The sequence below is a fragment of the Colletes latitarsis genome, unplaced genomic scaffold (assembly GCF_051014445.1).
Source record: "Colletes latitarsis isolate SP2378_abdomen unplaced genomic scaffold, iyColLati1 scaffold0007, whole genome shotgun sequence".
Taxonomy (NCBI): Eukaryota; Metazoa; Arthropoda; class Insecta; order Hymenoptera; family Colletidae; genus Colletes; species Colletes latitarsis.
In genome coordinates this window covers 21,056,996-21,078,401 of record NW_027488367.1, presented here as the reverse complement: position 1 = coordinate 21,078,401, position 21,406 = coordinate 21,056,996, and positions in this window count along the sequence as shown.

Below are 21,406 nucleotides of genomic sequence, written 5' to 3'. Positions count from 1 at the left end.
ACGTGATGCAATCCAGGAAAAGCCCAGGATCTAGCCATCAAGTATGAGAAATATGCGAAAGAATGAGCCTGATGAGAGCAAATCCCAGACCTAACCTAGACCTTACATGCGTTATCCTCTAAAATATTGAGCGAAACCAGGTTTAATGGACTGTTTCAGTGTGATACCACACTGCTTCGTGATCCAAACCAGAAAAAACCCAGGATCTGTTCAACAAGTATGTGAAGAATGCGAAAGTATGAGTCTGATGAGTGAAAATCCCAGGCCTAACCTAGACCTAACATGCGTTATCCTCAAAAATATTGATCGAAACCTGGTTTAATCGTCTGTTTCAGTGTGGTGCCACATTACTATGTGATCCAAACCAGAAAATAACCCAGGATCTGTTCAACGAGTATGTGAAGTGTGCGAAAGTATGAGTCTGATGAGGTCAAATCCCAGACCAATCCCAGACTTAACATGCGTTATCCTCTAAAATATTGATCGAAACCAGGTTTAATCGACTGTTTCAGTGTGGTACCACATTACTACGTGATCCAAACCAGAAAAAACCCGGGATCTAGCCATCAAGTATGAGAAATATGCGAAAGAATGAGCCTGATGAGAGCAAATCCCAGACCTAACCTAGACCTTACATGCGTTATCCTCTAAAATATTGAGCGAAACCAGGTTTAATGGACTGTTTCAGTGTGATACCACACTGCTTCGTGATCCAAACCAGAAAAAACCCAGGATCTGTTCAACAAGTATGTGAAAAACGCTAAACTGTGAGCCTGATGAGGGCAAATCTTAGACCTAACCCAGACCTAAGATGCGTTATCCTCTAAAATAATTATCCAGACCAGGTTTCATTGAATGTTTCAGTGTGGTACCACTTTACTACGTGATCCAATCCAGAAAAAGCCCAGGATCTAGCCATCAAGTATGAGAAATATGCGAAAGTAGGAGCCTGATAAGGCCAAATCCTAGACCTATCCCAGACCTAACTTGCGTTATCCTCTAAAATATTGATCGGAACCAGGTTTAATTGACTGTCTCAGCGTGGTACCACATTACTACGTGATACAATCCAGAAACAGCCCAGGGTCTAGCCTTGAAGTATGAGAAATATGCGAAAGTATGAGCCTGATGAGGGCAAATCCTAGACCTAACCCAGACCTAACATGCGTTATCCTCTAAAATATTTATCAAGACCAGGTTTAATTGATTGTTTCAGTGTGGTCCCACATTACTACGTGATCCAAACCAGAAAAACCCAGGATCTGTTCAACATGTATGAGAAATATGCGAAAGAATGAGCCTGATGTGAGCAAATCACAGACCTAACCTAGACCTAACATGCGTTATCCTCTAAAATATTGATCGAAACCTGGTTTAATCGACTGTTTCAGTGTGGTACCACATTACTACGTGATCCAAACCAGAAAATAACCCAGGATCTGTTCAAGGAGGTTGTGAAGTGTGCGAAAGTATGAGTCTGATGAGGTCAAATCCCAGACCTATCCCAGACCTAACTTGCGTTATCCTCAAAAATATTGATCGAAACCAGGTTTAATCGACTGTTTCAGTGTGGTACCACATTACTACGTGATCCAAACCAGGAAAAACCCAGGATCCGTTCAACAAGTATGTGAAGAATGCGAAATTATGAGTCTGATGAGTGAAAATCCCAGACCTAACCTAGACCTAACATGCGTTATCCTCTAAAATATTGATCGAAACCTGGTTTAATCGACTGTTTCAGTGTGGTACCACATTACTATGTGATCCAAACCAGAAAATAAACCAGGATCTGTTCAACGAGTATGTGAAGTGTGCGAAAGTATGAGTCTGATGAGGTCAAATCCCAGACCAATCCCAGACTTAACATGCGTTATCCTCTAAAATATTGATCGAAACCAGGTTTAATCGACTGTTTCAGTGTGGTACCACATTACTACGTGATACAAGCCAGAAAAAACCCAGGATCTAGCCATCAAGTATGAGAAATATGCGAAAGAATGAGCCTGATGAGAGCAAATCCCAGACCTAACCTAGACCTTACATGCGTTATCCTCTAAAATATTGAGCGAAACCAGGTTTAATGGACTGTTTCAGTGTGGTACCACACTGCTTCGTGATCCAAACCAGAAAAAACCCAGGATCTGTTCAACAAGTATGTGAAGAATGCGAAAGTATGAGTCTGATGAGTGAAAATCCCAGACCCAACCTAGACCTTACATGCGTTATCCTCTAAAATATTGAGCGAAACCAGGTTTAATGGACTGTTTCAGCGTGGTACCACATTACTACGTGATACAATCCAGAAACAGCCCAGGGTCTAGCCTTGAAGTATGAGAAATATGCGAAAGTATGAGCCTGATGAGGGCAAATCCTAGACCTAACCAAGACCTAACATGCGTTATCCTCTAAAATATTTATCAAGACCAGGTTTAATTGATTGTTTCAGTGTGGTCCCACATTACTACGTGATCCAAACCAGAAAAAACCCAGGATCTGTTCAACATGTATGAGAAATATGCGAAAGAATGAGCCTGATGAGAGCAAATCCCAGACCTAACCTAGACCTAACATGAATTATTCTCTAAAATATTGATCGAAACCAGGTTTAATTGACTGTTTCAGTGTGGTCCCACATTACTACAGGATCCAAACCAGAAATAACCCAGGATCCGTTCAACAAGTATGTGAAGAATGCGAAAGTATGAGTCTGATGAGGGCAAATCCTAGACCTATCCCAGACCTAACTTGCGTTATCCTCTAAAATATTTATCAAGACCAGGTTTAATTGAATGTTTCAGTGTGGTACCACATTACTGCGTGATCCAAACTAGAAAAAACCCAGGATCCGTTCAACAAGTATGTGAAGAATGCGAAAGTATGAGTCTGTTCAGTGAAAATCTCAGGCCTTACCTAGACCTAACTTGCGTCGTCCTGTAAAACATTGATGGAAACCAGGTTTCATTGACTGTTTCAGTGTGGTACTACATTACTACGTGATGCAATCCAGGAAAAGCCCAGGATCTAGCCATCAAGTATGAGAAATATGCGAAAGAATGAGCCTGATGAGAGCAAATCCCAGACCTAACCTAGACCTAACATGCGTTATCCTCCAAAATATTGATCGAAACCAGGTTTAATTGACTGTTTCAGCGTGGTACCACATTACTACGTGATACAATCCAGAAACAGCCCAGGATCTAGCCATGAAGTATGAGAAACATGCGAAAGTATGAGCCTGATGAGTGAAAATCCCAGGCCTAACCTAGACCTAACATGCGTTATCCTCTAAAATATTGATCGAAACCCGGTTTAATCGACTGTTTCAGTGTGGTACCATATAACTATGTGATCCAAACCAGAAAATAACCCAGGATCTGTTCAAGGAGTATGTGAAGTGTGTGAAAGTATGAGTCTGATGAGGTCAAATCCCAGACCTATCCCAGACCTAACTTGCGTTATCCTCTAAAATATTTGTCCAGACCAGGTTTCATTGAATGTTTCAGTGTGGTCCCACATTACTACGTGATCCAAACCAGAAAAAACCCAGGATCCGTTCAACAAGTATGTGAAGAATGCGATAGTATGAGTCTGATGAGTGTAAATCCCAGGCCTAACCTAGACCTAACATGCGTTATCCTCTAAAATATTGATCGAAACCCGGTTTAATCGACTGTTTCAGTGTGTTACCACATTACTATGTGATCCAAACCAGAAAATAACCCAGGATCTGTTCAAGGGGTATGTGAAGTGTGCGAAAGTATGAGTCTGATGAGGTCAAATCCCAGACCAATCCCGGACTTAACTTGCGTTATCCTCTAAAATATTGATCGAAACCAGGTTTAATCGACTGTTTCAGTGTGGTACCACATTACTACGTGATCCAAACCAGAAAAAGCCCAGGATCTAGCCATCAAGTATGAGAAATATGCGAAAGAATGAGCCTGGTGAGAGCAAATACCAGACCTAACCTAGACCTTACATGCGTTATCCTCTAAAATATTGAGCGAAACCAGGTTTAATGGACTGTTTCAGTGTGGTACCACACTACTTCGTGAACCAAACCAGAAAAATCCCAGGATCTGTTCAACAAGTATGTGAAAAACGCTAAACTGTGAGCCTGATGAGGGCAAATCTTAGACCTAACCCAGACCTAAGATGCGTTAACCTCTAAAATATTTATCCAGACCAGGTTTCATTGAATGTTTCAGTGTGGTACCACTTTACTACGTGATCCAATCCAGAAATAGCACAGGATCTAGCCATGAAGTATGAGAAATATGCGAAACTGAGAGCCTGATGAGGGCAAATCCTAGACCTATCCCAGACCTAACTTGCGTTATCCTCTAAAATATTGATCGAAACCAGGTTTAATTGACTGTTTCAGCGTGGTACCACATTACTACGTAATACAATCCAGAAACAGCCCAGGATCTAGCCTTGAAGTATGAGAAATATGCGAAAGTATGAGCCTGATGAGGGCAAATCCTAGACCTAACCCAGACCTAACATGCGTTATCCTCTAAAATATTTATCAAGACCAGGTTTAATTGATTGTTTCAGTGTGGTCCCACATTACTACGTGATCCAAACCAGAAAACACCCAGGATCTGTTCAACATGTATGAGAAATATGCGAAAGAATGAGCCTGATGAGAGCAAATCCCAGACCTGACATAGACCTAACATGAATTATTCTCTAAAATATTGATCGAAACCAGGTTTAATTGACTGTTTCAGTGTGGTCCCACATTACTACGTGATCCAAACCAGAAATAACCCAGGATCCGTTCAACAAGTATGTGAAGAATGCGAAAGTATGAGTCTGATGAGTGAAAATCCCAGGCCTAACCTAGACCTAACATGCGTTATCCTCTAAAATATTGATCCAAACCAGGTTTAATGGACTGTTTCAGGGTGGTACCACACTACTACGTGATCCAAACCAGAAAAAACCCAGGATCTGTTCAACAAGTATGTGAAAAACGCGAAAGTATGAGCCTGATGAGGGCAAATCCCAGACATATCCCAGACCTAACTTGCGTTGTCCTCTAAGATATTGATGGAAACCAGGTTTCATTGACTGTCTCAGTGTTGTACTTCAATACTACGTGATGCGATCCAGAAAAAGCCCAGGATCTAGCCATCAAGTATGAGAAACATGCGAAAGAATGAGCCTGATGAGAGCAAATCCCAGACCTAACCTAGACCTAACATGAATTATTCTCTAAAATATTGATCGAAACCAGGTTTAATTGACTGTTTCAGTGTGGTCCCACATTACTACGTGATCCAAACCAGAAAAAAACCAGGATCCGTTCAACAAGTATGTGAAGAATGCGAAAGTATGAGTCCGATGAGTGAAAATCCCAGGACTAACCTAGACCTAACATGCGCTATCCTCAAAAATATTGATCGAAACCTGGTTTAATCGACTGTTTCGGTGTGGTACCACATTACTATGTGATCCAAACCTGAAAAAACCCAGGATCTGTTCACCAAGTATGTGAAAAACGCGAAAGTATGAGTCTGATCAGTGAAAATCTCAGGCCTTACCTAGACCTAACTTGCGTTGTCCTCTAAAATATTGATGGAAACCAGGTTTCATTGACTGTTTCAGTGTGGTACTACATTACTACGTGATGCAATCCAGAAAAAGCCCAGGATCTAGCCATCAACTATGAGAAATATGCGAAAGAATGAGCCTGATGAGAGCAAATCCCAGACCTAACCTAGACCTAACATGCGTTAACCTCTAAAATATTGAGCGAAACCAGGTTTAATGGACTGTTTCAGTGAGGTACCACACTACTTCGTGATCCAAACCAGAAAAAGCCCAGGATCTGTTCAACAAGTATGTGAAAAACGCTAAACTGTGGGCCTGATGAGGGCAAATCTTAGACCTAACCCAGACATAAGATGCGTTATCCTCTAAAATATTTATCCAGACCAGGTTTCATTGAATGTTTCAGTGTGGTACCACTTTGCTACGTGATCCAATCCAGAAATAGCCCAGGATCTAGCCATGAAGTATGAGAAATATGCGAAAGTAAGTGCCTGATGAGGTCAAATCCCAGACCTATCCCAGACTTAACTTGTGTTATCCTCTAAAATATTGATCGAAACGAGGTTTAATCGACTGTTTCAGCGTGGTACCACATTTCTACGTGATCCAATCCAGAAACAGCCCAGGATCTAGCCATGAAGTATGAGAAATATGCGAAAGTAAGAGCCTGATGAGGGCAAATCCTAGACCTATCCCAGACGTAACTTGCGTTATCCTCTAAAATATTGATCGAAACCAGGTTTAATAGACTGTTTCAGCGTGGTACCACATTACTACGTGATACAATCCAGAAACAGCCCAGGATATAGCCACGAAGTATGTGAAATATGCGAAAGTATGAGCCTGATGAGGGCAAATCCTAGACCTAACCCAAACCTAACAAGCGTTATCCTCTAAAATATTTATCAAGACCAGGTTTAATTGACTGTTTCAGTGTTGTACTTCATTACTACGTGATCCAATCCAGAAACAGCCCAGGATCTAGCCATGCAGTATGAGAAATATGCGAAAGTATGAGCCTGATGAGGGCAAATCCCAGACCTCACCTAGACCTAGCATGTATTATTCTCTAAAATATTGATCGAAACCAGGTTTAATTGACTGTTTCAGTGTTGTACTTCGCTACTACGTGATGCAATCCAGAAAAAGCCCAGGATCTGTTCAACAAGTATGTGAAAAACGCTAAACTGTGAGCCTGATGAGGGCAAATCTTAGACCTAACCAAGACATAAGATGCGTTATCCTCTAAAATATTTATCCAGACCAGGTTTCATTGAATGTTTCAGTGTGGTACCACTTTGCTACGTGATCCAATCCAGAAATAGCCCAGGATCTAGCCATGAAGTATGAGAAATATGCGAAAGTAAGAGCCTGATGAGGGCAAATCCTAGACCTATCCCAGACCTAACTTGCGTTATCCTCTAAAATATTGATCGAAACCAGGTTTAATTGACTGTTTCAGCGTGGTACCACATTACTACGTGATCCAATCCAGAAACAGCCCAGGATCTAGCCATGCAGTATGAGAAATATGCGAAAGTATGAGCCTGATGAGGGCAAATCCCAGACCTAACCTAGACCTAGCATGTATTATTCTCTAAAATATTGATCGAAACCAGGTTTAATTGACTGTTTCAGTGTTGTACTTCATTACTACGTGATGCAATCCAGAAAAAGCCCAGGATCTAGCCATCAAGTATGAGAAATATGCGAAAGAATGAGCCTGACGAGGGCAAATCCCAGACCTAACCTAGACCTAACATGAATTATTCTCTAAAATATTGATCGAAACCAGGTTTGCTTAACTGTTTCAGTGTGGCCCCACATTACTACGTGATCCAAACCAGAAAAAACCCAGGATCTGTTCAACAAGTATGTGAAAAACGCGAAAGTATGAGTCTGATGAGGTCAAATCCCAGACCTATCCCAGACTTAAATTGCGTTATCCTCTAAAATATTGATCGAAACCAGGTTTAATCGACTGTTTCAGCGTGGTGCCACATTACTACGTGATACAATCCAGAAACAGCCCAGGATCTAGCCATCAAGTATGAGAAATATGCGAAAGTATGAGCCTGATGAGGGCAAATCCTAGACCTAACCCAAACCTAACATGCGTTATCCTCTAAAATATTTATCAAGACCAGTATTAATTGAATGTTTCAGTGTGGTACCACATTACTACGTGAACCAAGCCTGAAAAAACCCGGGATCCGTTCAACAAGTATGTTAAAACTGCGACAGTATGACCCTGATGAGTGCAAATCCCGGGCCTAACCTAGACCTAACATGCGTTGTCCTCTAGAATATTGATGGAAACCAGGTTTAATTGACTGTTTCAGTGTTGTACTTCATTACTACGTGATGCAATCCAGAAAAAGCCCAGGATCTAGCCATCAAGTATGAGAAACATGCGAAAGAATGAGCCTGATGGGAGCAAATCCCAGACCTAACCTAGACCTAACATGCGTTATCCTCTAAAATATTGAGCGAAACCAGGTTTAATGGACTGTTTCAGTGTGGTACCACACTACTTCGTGATCCAAACCAGAGAAAGCCCAGGATCTGTTCAAGAAGTATGTGAAAAACGCTAAACTGTGAGACTGATGAGGGCAAATCTTAGACCTAACCCAGACCTAAGATGCGTTATCCTCTAAAATATTTATCCAGACCAGGTTTCATTGAATGTTTCTGTGTGGTACCACTTTACTACCTGATACAATCCAGAAACAGCCCAGGATCTAGCCATGAAGTATGAGATATATGCGAAAGTATGAGCCTGATGAGGGCAAATCCTAGACCTAACCCAAACCTAACATGCGTTATCCTCTAAAATATTTATCAAGAAAAGGTTTAATTGAATGTTTCAGTGTGGTACCACATTACTACGTGAACCAAACCCGAAAAAACCCAGGATCTGTTCAACATGTATGAGAAATATGCGAAAGAATGAGCCTGATGAGAGCAAATCCCAGACCTATCCTAGACCTAACATGAATTATTCTCTAAAATATTGATCGAAAACAGGTTTACTTGAATGTTTCAGTGTGGTACCACATTACTACGTGATCCAAACCAGAAAAAACCCAGGATCCGTTCAACAAGTATGTGAAGAATGCGAAAGTATGAGTCTGATGGGTGAAAATCCCAGGCCTACCCTAGACCTAACATGCGTTATCCTCTAAAATATTGATCGAAACCTGGTTTAATCGACTGTTTCAGTGTGGTACCACATTACTATGTGATCCAAACCAGAAAATAACCCAGGATCTGTTCAAGGAGTATGTGAAGTGTGCGAAAGTATGAGTCTGATGAGGTCTAATCCCAGACCTATCCCAGACCTAGCTTGCGTTATCCTCTAAAATATTGATCGAAACCAGGTTTAATCGACTGTTGCAGTGTGGTACCACATTACTACGTGATCCAAACCAGAAAAAGCCCAGGATCTAGCCATCAAGTAAGAGAAATATGCGAAAGAATGAGCCTGATGACAGCAAATCCCAAACCTAACATAGACCTAACATGAATTATTCTCTAAAATATTGATCGAAACCAGGTTTAATTGACTGTTTCAGTGTGGTACCACATTACTATGTGATCCAAACCAGAAAATAACCCAGGATCTGTTCAACGAGTATGTGAAGTGTGCGAAAGAATGAGTCTGATGAGGTCAAATCCCAGACCATTCCCAGACTTAACTTGCGTTATCCTCTAAAATATTGATCGACACCTGGTTTAATCGACTGTTCCACTGTGGTACCACATTACTACGTGATCCAAACCAGAAAAAACCCAGGATCCGTTCAACAACTATGTGAAGAATGCGAAAGTATGAGTCTGATGAGTGAAAATCCCAGGCCTAACCTAGACCTAACATGCGTTATCCTCAAAAATATTGATCGAAACCTGGTTTAATCGTCTGTTTCAGTGTGGTACCACATTACTATGTGATCCAAACCAGAAAATAACACAGGATCTGTTCAACGAGTATGTGAAGTGTGCGAAAGTATGAGTCTGATGAGGTCAAATCCCAGACCAATCCCAGACTTAACATGCGTTATCCTCTAAAATATTGATCGAAACCAGGTTGAATCGACTGTTTCAGTGTGGTACCACATTACTACGTGATCCAAACCAGAAAAAACCCAGGATCTAGCCATCAAGTATGAGAAATATGCGAAAGAATGAGCCTGATGAGAGCAAATCCCAGACCTAACCTAGACCTTACATGCGTTATCCTCTAAAATATTGAGCGAAACCAGGTTTAATGGACTGTTTCAGTGTGATACCACACTGCTTCGTGATCCAAACCAGAAAAAACCCAGGATCTGTTCAACAAGTATGTGAAAAACGCTAAACTGTGAGCCTGATGAGGGCAAATCTTAGACCTAACCCAGACCTAAGATGTATTATCCTCTAAAATATTTATCCAGACCAGGTTTCATTGAATGTTTCAGTGTGGTACCACTTTACTACGTGATCCAATCCAGAAAAAGCCCAGGTTCTAGCCATCAAGTATGAGAAATATGCGAAAGTAGGAGCCTGATGAGGCCAAATCCTAGACCTATCCCAGACCTAACTTGCGTTATCCTCTAAAATATTGATCGAAACCAGGTTTAATTGACTGTTTCAGCGTGGTACCACATTACTACGTGATACAATCCAGAAACAGCCCAGGGTCTAGCCTTGAAGTATGAGAAATATGCGAAAGTATGAGCCTGATGAGGGCAAATCCTAGACCTAACCCAGACCTAACATGCGTTATCCTCTAAAATATTTATCAAGACCAGGTTTAATTGATTGTTTCAGTGTGGTCCCACATTACTACGTGATCCAAACCAGAAAAACCCAGGATCTGTTCAACATGTATGAGAAATATGCGAAAGAATGAGCCTGATGTGAGCAAATCCCAGACCTAACCTAGACCTAACATGAATTATTCTCTAAAATATTGATCGAAACCAGGTTTAATTGACTGTTTCAGTGTGGTCCCACATTACTACATGATCCAAACCAGAAATAACCCAGGATCCGTTCAACAAGTATGTGAAGAATGCGAAAGTATGAGTCTGATGAGGTCAAATCCCAGGCCTAACCCAGACCTAACATGCGTTATCCTCAAAAATATTGATCGAAACCTGGTTTAATCGACTGTTTCCGTGTGGTACCACATTACTATGTGATCCAAACCAGAAAATAACCCAGGATCTGTTCAACGAGTATGTGAAGTGTGCGAAAGAATGAGTCTGATGAGGTCAAATCCCAGACCATTCCCAGACTTAACTTGCGTTATCCTCTAAAATATTGATCGAAACCAGGTTTAATCGACTGTTTCAGTGTGGTACCACATTACTACGTGATCCAAACCAGAAAAAACCCAGGATCTAGCCATCAAGTATGAGAAATATGCGAAAGAATGAGCCTGATGGGAGCAAATCCCAGACCTAACCTAGACCTTACATGCGTTATCCTCTAATATATTGAGCGAAACCAGGTTTAATCGACTGTTTCAGTGTGGTACCACATTACTACGTGATCCAAACCAGAAAAAACCCAGGATCTAGCCATCAAGTATGAGAAATATGCGAAAGAATGAGCCTGATGGGAGCAAATCCCAGACCTAACCTAGACCTAACATGCGTTATCCTCTAAAATATTGATGGAAAGCAGGTTTAATTACTGTTTCAGTGTTGTACTTCATTACTACGTGATGCAATCCAAAAAACGCCCAGGATCTAGCAATCAAGTATGAGAAATATGCGAAAGAGTGAGCCTGATGAGAGCAAATCCCAGACCTGACCTAGACCTAACATGAATTATTCTCTAAAATATTGATCGAAACCAGGTTTAATTCGCTGTTTCAGTGTGGTCCCACATTACTACGTGATCCAAACCAGAAAAAACCCAGGATCCGTTCAACAAGTATGTGAAGAATGCGAAAGTATGAGTCTGATGAGTGAAAATCCCAGGCCTAACCTAGACCTAACATGCGTTATCCTCAAAAATATTGATCGAAACCTGGTTTAATCGTCTGTTTCAGTGTGGTGCCACATTACTATGTGATCCAAACCAGAAAATAACCCAGGATCTGTTCAACGAGTATGTGAAGTGTGCGAAAGTATGAGTCTGATGAGGTCAAATCCCAGACCAATCCCAGACTTAACATGCGTTATCCTCTAAAATATTGATCGAAACCAGGTTGAATCGACTGTTTCAGTGTGGTACCACATTACTACGTGATCCAAACCAGAAAAAACCCAGGATCTAGCCATCAAGTATGAGAAATATGCGAAAGAATGAGCCTGATGAGAGCAAATCTCAGACCTAACCTAGACCTTACATGCGTTATCCTCTAAAATATTGAGCGAAACCAGGTTTAATGGACTGTTTCAGTGTGGTACCACACTGCTTCGTGATCCAAACCAGAAAAAACCCAGGATCTGTTCAACAAGTATGTGAAGAATGCGAAAGTATGAGCCTGATGAGAGCAAATCCCAGACCTAACCTAGACCTAACATGCGTTATCCTCTAAAATATTGATCGAAACCTGGTTTAATCGACTGTTTCAGTGTGGTACCACATTACTATGTGATCCAAACCAGAAAATAACCCAGGATCTGTTCAACGAGTATGTGAAGTGTGCGAAAGTATGAGTCTGATGAGGTCAAATCCCAGACCAATCCCAGACATAACATGCGTTATCCTCTAAAATATTGATCGAAACCAGGTTTAATCGACTGTTTCAGTGTGGCACCACATTACTACGTGATCCAAACGAGAAAAAACCCAGGATCTAGCCATCAAGTATGAGAAATATGCGAAAGAATGAGCCTGATGAGAGCAAATCCCAGACCTAACCTAGACCTAACATGCGTTATCCTCTAAAATATTGATCGAAACCTGGTTTAATCGACTGTTTCAGTGTGGTACCACATTACTATGTGTTCCAAACCAGAAAATAACCCAGGATCTGTTCAACGAGTATGTGAAGTGTGCGAAAGTATGAGTCTGATGAGGTCAAATCCCAGACCAATCCCAGACATAACATGCGTTATCCTCTAAAATATTGATCGAAACCAGGTTTAATCGACTGTTTCAGTGTGGTACCACATTACTACGTGATCCAAACCAGAAAAAACCCAGGATCTAGCCATCAATTATGAGAAATATGCGAAAGAATGAGCCTGATGAGAGCAAATCCCAGACCTAACCTAGACCTTACATGCGTTATCCTCTAAAATATTGAGCGAAACCAGGTTTAATGGACTGTTTCAGTGTGGTACCACACTGCTTCGTGATCCAAACCAGAACAAACCCAGGATCTGTTCAACAAGTATGTGAAGAATGCGAAAGTATGAGTCTGATGAGTGAAAATCCCAGACCTAACCTAGACCTTACATGCGTTATCCTCTAAAATATTGAGCGAAACCAGGTTTAATTGACTGTTTCAGTGTGGTCCCACATTACAACATGATCCAAACCAGAAATAACCCAGGATCCGTTCAACAAGTATGTGAAGAATGCGAAAGTATGAGTCTGATGAGGGCAAATCCTAGACCTATCCCAGACCTAACTTGCGTTATCCTCTAAAATATTTATCAAGACCAGGTTTAATTGAATGTTTCAGTGTGGTACCACATTACTGCGTGATCCAAACTAGAAAAAACCCAGGATCCGTTCAACAAGTATGTGAAGAATGCGAAGGTATGAGTCTGATCAGTGAAAATCTCAGGCCTTACCTAGACCTAACTTGCGTCGTCCTCTAAAACATTGATGGAAACCAGGTTTCATTGACTGTTTCAGTGTGGTACTACATTACTACGTGATGCAATCCAGGAAAAGCCCAGGATCTAGCCATCAAGTATGAGAAATATGCGAAAGAATGAGCCTGATGAGAGCAAATCCCAGACCTAACCTAGACCTAACATGCGTTATCCTCTAAAATATTGATCGAAACCAGGTTTAATTGATTGTTTCAGCGTGGTACCACATTACTACGTGATACAATCCAGAAACAGCCCAGGATCTAGCCATGAAGTATGAGAAACATGCGAAAGTGTGAGCCTGATGAGGGCAAATCCCAGGCCTAACCCAGACCCAATATGCGTTATCATCTAAAATATTTATCCAGACCAGGTTTCATTGAATGTTTCAGTGTGGTCCCACATTACTACGTGATCCAAACCAGAAAAAACCCAGGATCCGTTCAACAAGTATGTGAAGAATGCGATAGTATGAGTCTGATGAGTGAAAATCCCAGGCCTAACCTAGACCTAACATGCGTTATCCTCTAAAATATTGATCGAAACCCGGTTTAATCGACTGTTTCAGTGTGGTACCACATTACTATGTGATCCAAACCAGAAAATAACCCAGGATCTGTTCAAGGAGTATGTGAAGTGTGCGAAAGTATGAGTCTGATGAGGTCAAATCCCAGACCTATCCCAGACCTGACTTGCGTTATCCTCTAAAATATTGATCGAAACCAGGTTTAATCGACTGTTTCAGTGCGGTACCACATTACTACGTGATCCAAACCAGAAAAAACCCAGGATCAGTTCAACAAGTATGTGAAGAATGCGAAAGTATGAGTCTGATGAGTGAGAATCCCAGGGCTAACATAGACCTAACATGCGTTATACTCTAAGATATTGATCGAAACCAGGTTTAATCGACTGTTTCAGTGTGGTACCACATTGCTACGTGATCCAAACCAGAAAAAACCCAGGATCAGTTCAACAAGTATGTGAAGAATGCGAAAGTATGAGTCTGATGAGTGAAATTCCCAGGGCTAACCTAGACCTGACATGCGTTATCCTCTAAAATATTGATGGAAACCAGGTTTAATCGACTGTTTCAGTGTGGTACCACATTACTATGTGATCCAAACCAGAAAATAACCCAGGATCTGTTCAACGAGTATGTGAAGTGTGCGCGAGTATGAGTCTGATGAGGTCAAATCCCAGACCTATCCCAGACCTAACTTGCGTTATCCTCTAAAATATTGATCGAAACCAGGTTTAATTGACCGTTTCAGTGTGGTACCACATTACTACGTGATTCAAACCAGAAAAAACCCAGGATCAGTTCAACAAGTATGTGAAGAATGCGAATGTATGAGCCTGATGAGGGAAAATCCCAGACCTATCCCAGACCTAACTTGCGTTATCCTCTAAAATTTTGATCGAAACCAGGTTTAATTGACCGTTTCAGTGTGGTGCCACATTACTACGTGATCTAAACCAGAAAAAACCCAGGATCTGTTCAACGAGTATGTGAAGTGTGCGAAAGAATGAGCCTGATGAGAGCAAATCCCAGACCTAACCTAGACCTTATATGCGTTATCCTCTAAAATATAGATGGAAACCAGGTTTCATTGACTGTTTCAGTGTGGTACCACATTGTTACGTGATCCAAACCAGAAAAAACCCAGGATCTGTTCAACAAGTATGTGAAAAACGCGAAACTGTGAGCCTGATGAGGGCAAATCTTAGACCTAACCCAGACCTAAGATGCGTTATCCTCTAAAATATTTATCCAGACCAGGTTTCATTGAATGTTTCAGTATGGTACCACTTTACTACGTGATCCAAACCAGAAATAGCCCAGGATCTAGCCATGAAGTATGAGAAATATGCGATAGTAAGAGCCTGATGAGGGCAAATCCTAGACCTATACCAGACCTTACTTGCGTTATCCTCTAAAATATTGATCGAAACCAGGTTTAATTGACTGTTTCAGCGTGGTACCACATTACTACGTGATACAATGCAGAAACAGCCCAGGATCTAGCCATGAAGTATGAGAAATATGCGAAAATATGAGCCTGATGAGGGCAAATCCTAGACGTAACCCAGACCTAACATGCGTTATCCCCTAAAATATTTATGAAGACCAGGTTTAATTGAATGTTTCAGTGTGGTGCCACATTACTACGTGATCCAAACCAGAAAAAACCCAGGATCCGTTCAACAAGTATGTGAAAAACGCGAAAGTATGAGCCTGATGAGGGCGAATCCCAGAACTATGCCAGACCTAACTTGCGTTGTCCTCTAAGATATTGATGGAAACCAGGTTTAATTGACTGTTTCAGTGTTGTACTTCATTACTACGTGATACAAACCAGAAAAAACCCAGGATCTGTTCAACAAATATGTGAAAAACGCGAAAGTATGAGCCTGATGAGGTCAAATCCCAGACCAATCCCAGACTTAACATGCGTTATCCTCTAAAATATTGATCGAAACCAGGTTGAATCGACTGTTTCAGTGTGGTACCACATTACTACGTGATCCAAACCAGAAAAAACCCAGGATCTAGCCATCAAGTATGAGAAATATGCGAAAGAATGAGCCTGATGAGAGCAAATCCCAGACCTAACCTAGACCTTACATGCGTTATCCTCTAAAATATTGAGCGAAACCAGGTTTAATGGACTGTTTCAGTGTGGTACCACACTGCTTCGTGATCCAAACCAGAAAAAACCCAGGATCTGTTCAACAAGTATGTGAAGAATGCGAAAGTATGAGTCTGATGAGTGAAAATCCCAGGCCTAACCTAGACCTAACATGCGTTATCCTCAAAAATATTGATCGAAACCTGGTTTAATCGTCTGTTTCAGTGTGGTACCACATTACTGCGTGATCCAAACTAGAAAAAACCCAGGATCCGTTCAACAAGTATGTGAAGAATGCGAAAGTATGAGTCTGATCAGTGAAAATCTCAGGCCTTTCCTAGACCTAACATGCGTTATCCTCTAAAATATTGATCAAAACCAGGTTTAATTGACAGTTTCAGCGTGGTACCACATTACTACGTGATACAATCCAGAAACAGCCCAGGGTCTAGCCATGAAGTATGATAAACATGCGAAAGTATGAGCCTGATGAGGGCAAATCCCAGGCCTAACCCAGACCTAAGATGCGTTATCCTCTAAAATATTTATCCAGACCAGGTTTCATTGAATGTTTCAGTGAGGTACCACACTACTTCGTGATGCAAACCAGAAAAAACCCAGGATCTGTTCAACAAGTATGTGAAAAACGCTAAACTGTGAGCCTGATGAGGGCAAATCTTAGACCTAACCCAGACCTAAGATGTGTTATCCTCTAAAATATTTATCCAGACCAGGTTGCATTGAATGTTTCGGTGTGGTCCCACATTACTACGTGATCCAAACCAGGAAAAACCCAGGATCCGTTCAACAAGTATGTGAAGAATGCGAAATTATGAGTCTGATGAGTGAAAATCCCAGACCTAACCTAGACCTAACATGCGTTATCCTCTAAAATATTGATCGAAACCAGGTTTAATGGACTGTTTCAGTGTGGTACCACATTACTACGTGATCCAAACCAGAAAAAACCCAGGATCAGTTCAACAAGTATGTGAAGAATGCGAAAGTATGAGTCTGATGAGTGAGAATCCCAGGGCTAACATAGACCTAACATGCGTTATACTCTAAAATATTGATCGAAACCAGGTTTAATCGACTGTTTCAGTGTGGTACCACATTGCTACGTGATCCAAACCAGAAAAAACCCAGGATCAGTTTAACAAGTATGTGAAGAATGCGAAATTACGAGTCTGATGAGTGAAAATCCCAGACCTAACCTAGACCTTACATGCGTTATCCTCTAAAATATTGAGCGAAACCAGGTTTAATGGTCTGTTTCAGCGTGGTAGCACATTACTACGTGGTACAATCCAGAAACAGCCCAGGGTCTAGCCTTGAAGTATGAGAAATATGCGAAAGTATGAGCCTGATGAGAGCAAATCCCAGACCTAACCTAGACCTAACATGCGTTATCCTCTAAAATATTGATCGAAACCTGGTTTAATCGACTGTTTCAGTGTGGTACCACATTACTACGTGATCCAAACCAGAAAAAACCCAGGATCTGTTCAACAAGTATGTGAAAAACGCTAAACTGTGAGCCTGATGAGGGCAAATCTTAGACCTAACCCAGACCTAAGATGTGTTATCCTCTAAAATATTTATCCAGACCAGGTTGCATTGAATGTTTCGGTGTGGTCCCACATTACTACGTGATCCAAACCAGGAAAAACCCAGGATCCGTTCAACAAGTATGTGAAGAATGCGAAATTATGAGTCTGATGAGTGAAAATCCCAGACCTAACCTAGACCTAACATGCGTTATCCTCTAAAATATTGATCGAAACCAGGTTTAATGGACTGTTTCAGCGTGGTAGCACATTACTACGTGGTACAATCCAGAAACAGCCCAGGGTCTAGCCTTGAAGTATGAGAAATATGCGAAAGTATGAGCCTGATGAGAGCAAATCCCAGACCTAACCTAGACCTAACATGCGTTATCCTCTAAAATATTGATCGAAACCTGGTTTAATCGACTGTTTCAGTGTGGTACCACATTACTATGTGATCCAAACCAGAAAATAACCCAGGATCTGTTCAACGAGTATGTGAAGTGTGCGAAAGTATGAGTCTGATGAGGTCAAATCCCAGACCAATCCCAGACATAACATGCGTTATCCTCTAAAATATTGATCGAAACCAGGTTTAATCGACTGTTTCAGTGTGGCACCACATTACTACGTGATCCAAACCAGAAAAAACCCAGGATCTAGCCATCAAGTATGAGAAATATGCGAAAGAATGAGCCTGATGAGAGCAAATCCCGGACCTAACCTAGACCTAACATGCGTTATCCTCTAAAATATTGATCGAAACCTGGTTTAATCGACTGTTTCAGTGTGGTACCACATTACTATGTGATCCAAACCAGAAAATAACCCAGGATCTGTTCAACGAGTATGTGAAGTGTGCGAAAGTATGAGTCTGATGAGGTCAAATCCCAGACCAATCCCAGACATAACATGCGTTATCCTCTAAAATATTGATCGAAACCAGGTTTAATCGACTGTTTCAGTGTGGTACCACATTACTACGTGATCCAAACCAGAAAAAACCCAGGATCTAGCCATCAAGTATGAGAAATATGCGAAAGAATGAGCCTGATGAGAGCAAATCCCAGACCTAACCTAGACCTTACATGCGTTATCCTCTAAAATATTGAGCGAAACCAGGTTTAATGGACTGTTTCAGTGTGGTACCACACTGCTTCGTGATCCAAACCAGAACAAACCCAGGATCTGTTCAACAAGTATGTGAAGAATGCGAAAGTATGAGTCTGATGAGTGAAAATCCCAGACCTAACCTAGACCTTACATGCGTTATCCTCTAAAATATTGAGCGAAACCCGGTTTAATTGACTGTTTCAGTGTGGTCCCACATTACAACATGATCCAAACCTGAAATAACCCAGGATCCGTTCAACAAGTATGTGAAGAATGCGAAAGTATGAGTCTGATGAGGGCAAATCCTAGACCTATCCCAGACCTAACTTGCGTTATCCTCTAAAATATTTATCAAGACCAGGTTTAATTGAATGTTTCAGTGTGGTACCACATTACTGCGTGATCCAAACTAGAAAGAACCCAGGATCCGTTCAACAAGTATGTGAAGAATGCGAAGGTATGAGTCTGATCAGTGAAAATCTCAGGCCTTACCTAGACCTAACTTGCGTCGTCCTCTAAAACATTGATGGAAACCAGGTTTCATTGACTGTTTCAGTGTGGTACTACATTACTACGTGATGCAATCCAGGAAAAGCCCAGGATCTAGCCATCAAGTATGAGAAATATGCGAAAGAATGAGCCTGATGAGAGCAAATCCCAGACCTAACCTAGACCTAACATGCGTTATCCTCTAAAATATTGATCGAAACCAGGTTTAATTGACTGTTTCAGCGTGGTACCACATTACTACGTGATACAATCCAGAAACAGCCCAGGATCTAGCCATGAAGTATGAGAAACATGCGAAAGTGTGAGCCTGATGAGGGCAAATCCCAGGCCTAACCCAGACCCAATATGCGTTATCCTCTAAAATATTTATCCAGACCAGGTTTCATTGAATGTTTCAGTGTGGTCCCACATTACTACGTGATCCAAACCAGAAAAAACCCAGGATCCGTTCAACAAGTATGTGAAGAATGCGATAGTATGAGTCTGATGAGTGAAAATCCCAGGCCTAACCTAGACCTAACATGCGTTATCCTCTAAAATATTGATCGAAACCCGGTTTAATCGACTGTTTCAGTGTGGTACCACATTACTATGTGATCCAAACCAGAAAATAACCCAGGATCTGTTCAAGGAGTATGTGAAGTGTGCGAAAGTATGAGTCTGATGAGGTCAAATCCCAGACCTATCCCAGACCTGACTTGCGTTATCCTCTAAAATATTGATCGAAACCAGGTTTAATCGACTGTTTCAGTGCGGTACCACATTACTACGTGATCCAAACCAGAAAAAACCCAGGATCAGTTCAACAAGTATGTGAAGAATGCGAAAGTATGAGTCTGATGAGTGAGAATCCCAGGGCTAACATAGACCTAACATGCGTTATACTCTAAGATATTGATCGAAACCAGGTTTAATCGACTGTTTCAATGTGGTACCACATTGCTACGTGATCCAAACCAGAAAAAACCCAGGATCAGTTCAACAAGTATGTGAAGAATGCGAAAGTATGAGTCTGATGAGTGAAATTCCCAGGGCTAACCTAGACCTGACATGCGTTATCCTCTAAAATATTGATGGAAACCAGGTTTAATCGACTGTTTCAGTGTGGTACCACATTACTATGTGATCCAAACCAGAAAATAACCCAGGATCTGTTCAACGAGTATGTGAAGTGTGCGCAAGTATGAGTCTGATGAGGTCAAATCCCAGACCTATCCCAGACCTAACTTGCGTTATCCTCTAAAATATTGATCGAAACCAGGTTTAATTGACCGTTTCAGTGTGGTACCACATTACTACGTGATTCAAACCAGAAAAAACCCAGGATCAGTTCAACAAGTATGTGAAGAATGCGAATGTATGAGCCTGATGAGGGCAAATCCCAGACCTATCCCAGACCTAACTTGCGTTATCCTCTAAAATATTGATCGAAACCAGGTTTAATTGACCGTTTCAGTGTGGTGCCACATTACTACGTGATCCAAACCAGAAAAAACCCAGGATCTGTTCAACGAGTATGTGAAGTGTGCGAAAGAATGAGCCTGATGAGAGCAAATCCCAGACCTAACCTAGACCTTATATGCGTTATCCTCTAAAATATAGATGGAAACCAGGTTTCATTGACTGTTTCAGTGTGGTACCACATTGTTACGTGATCCAAACCAGAAAAAACCCAGGATCTGTTCAGCAAGTATGTGAAAAACGCGAAACTGTGAGCCTGATGAGGGCAAATCTTAGACCTAACCCAGACCTAAGATGCGTTATCCTCTAAAATATTTATCCAGACCAGGTTTCATTGAATGTTTCAGTATGGTACCACTTTACTACGTGATCCAAACCAGAAATAGCCCAGGATCTAGCCATGAAGTATGAGAAATATGCGATAGTAAGAGCCTGATGAGGGCAAATCCTAGACCTATACCAGACCTTACTTGCGTTATCCTCTAAAATATTGATCGAAACCAGTTTTAATTGACTGTTTCAGCGTGGTACCACATTACTACGTGATACAATGCAGAAACAGCCCAGGATCTAGCCATGAAGTATGAGAAATATGCGAAAATATGAGCCTGATGAGGGCAAATCCTAGACGTAACCCAGACCTAACATGCGTTATCCCCTAAAATATTTATGAAGACCAGGTTTAATTGAATGTTTCAGTGTGGTGCCACATTACTACGTGATCCAAACCAGAAAAAACCCAGGATCCGTTCAACAAGTATGTGAAAAACGCGAAAGTATGAGCCTGATGAGGGCGAATCCCAGAACTATG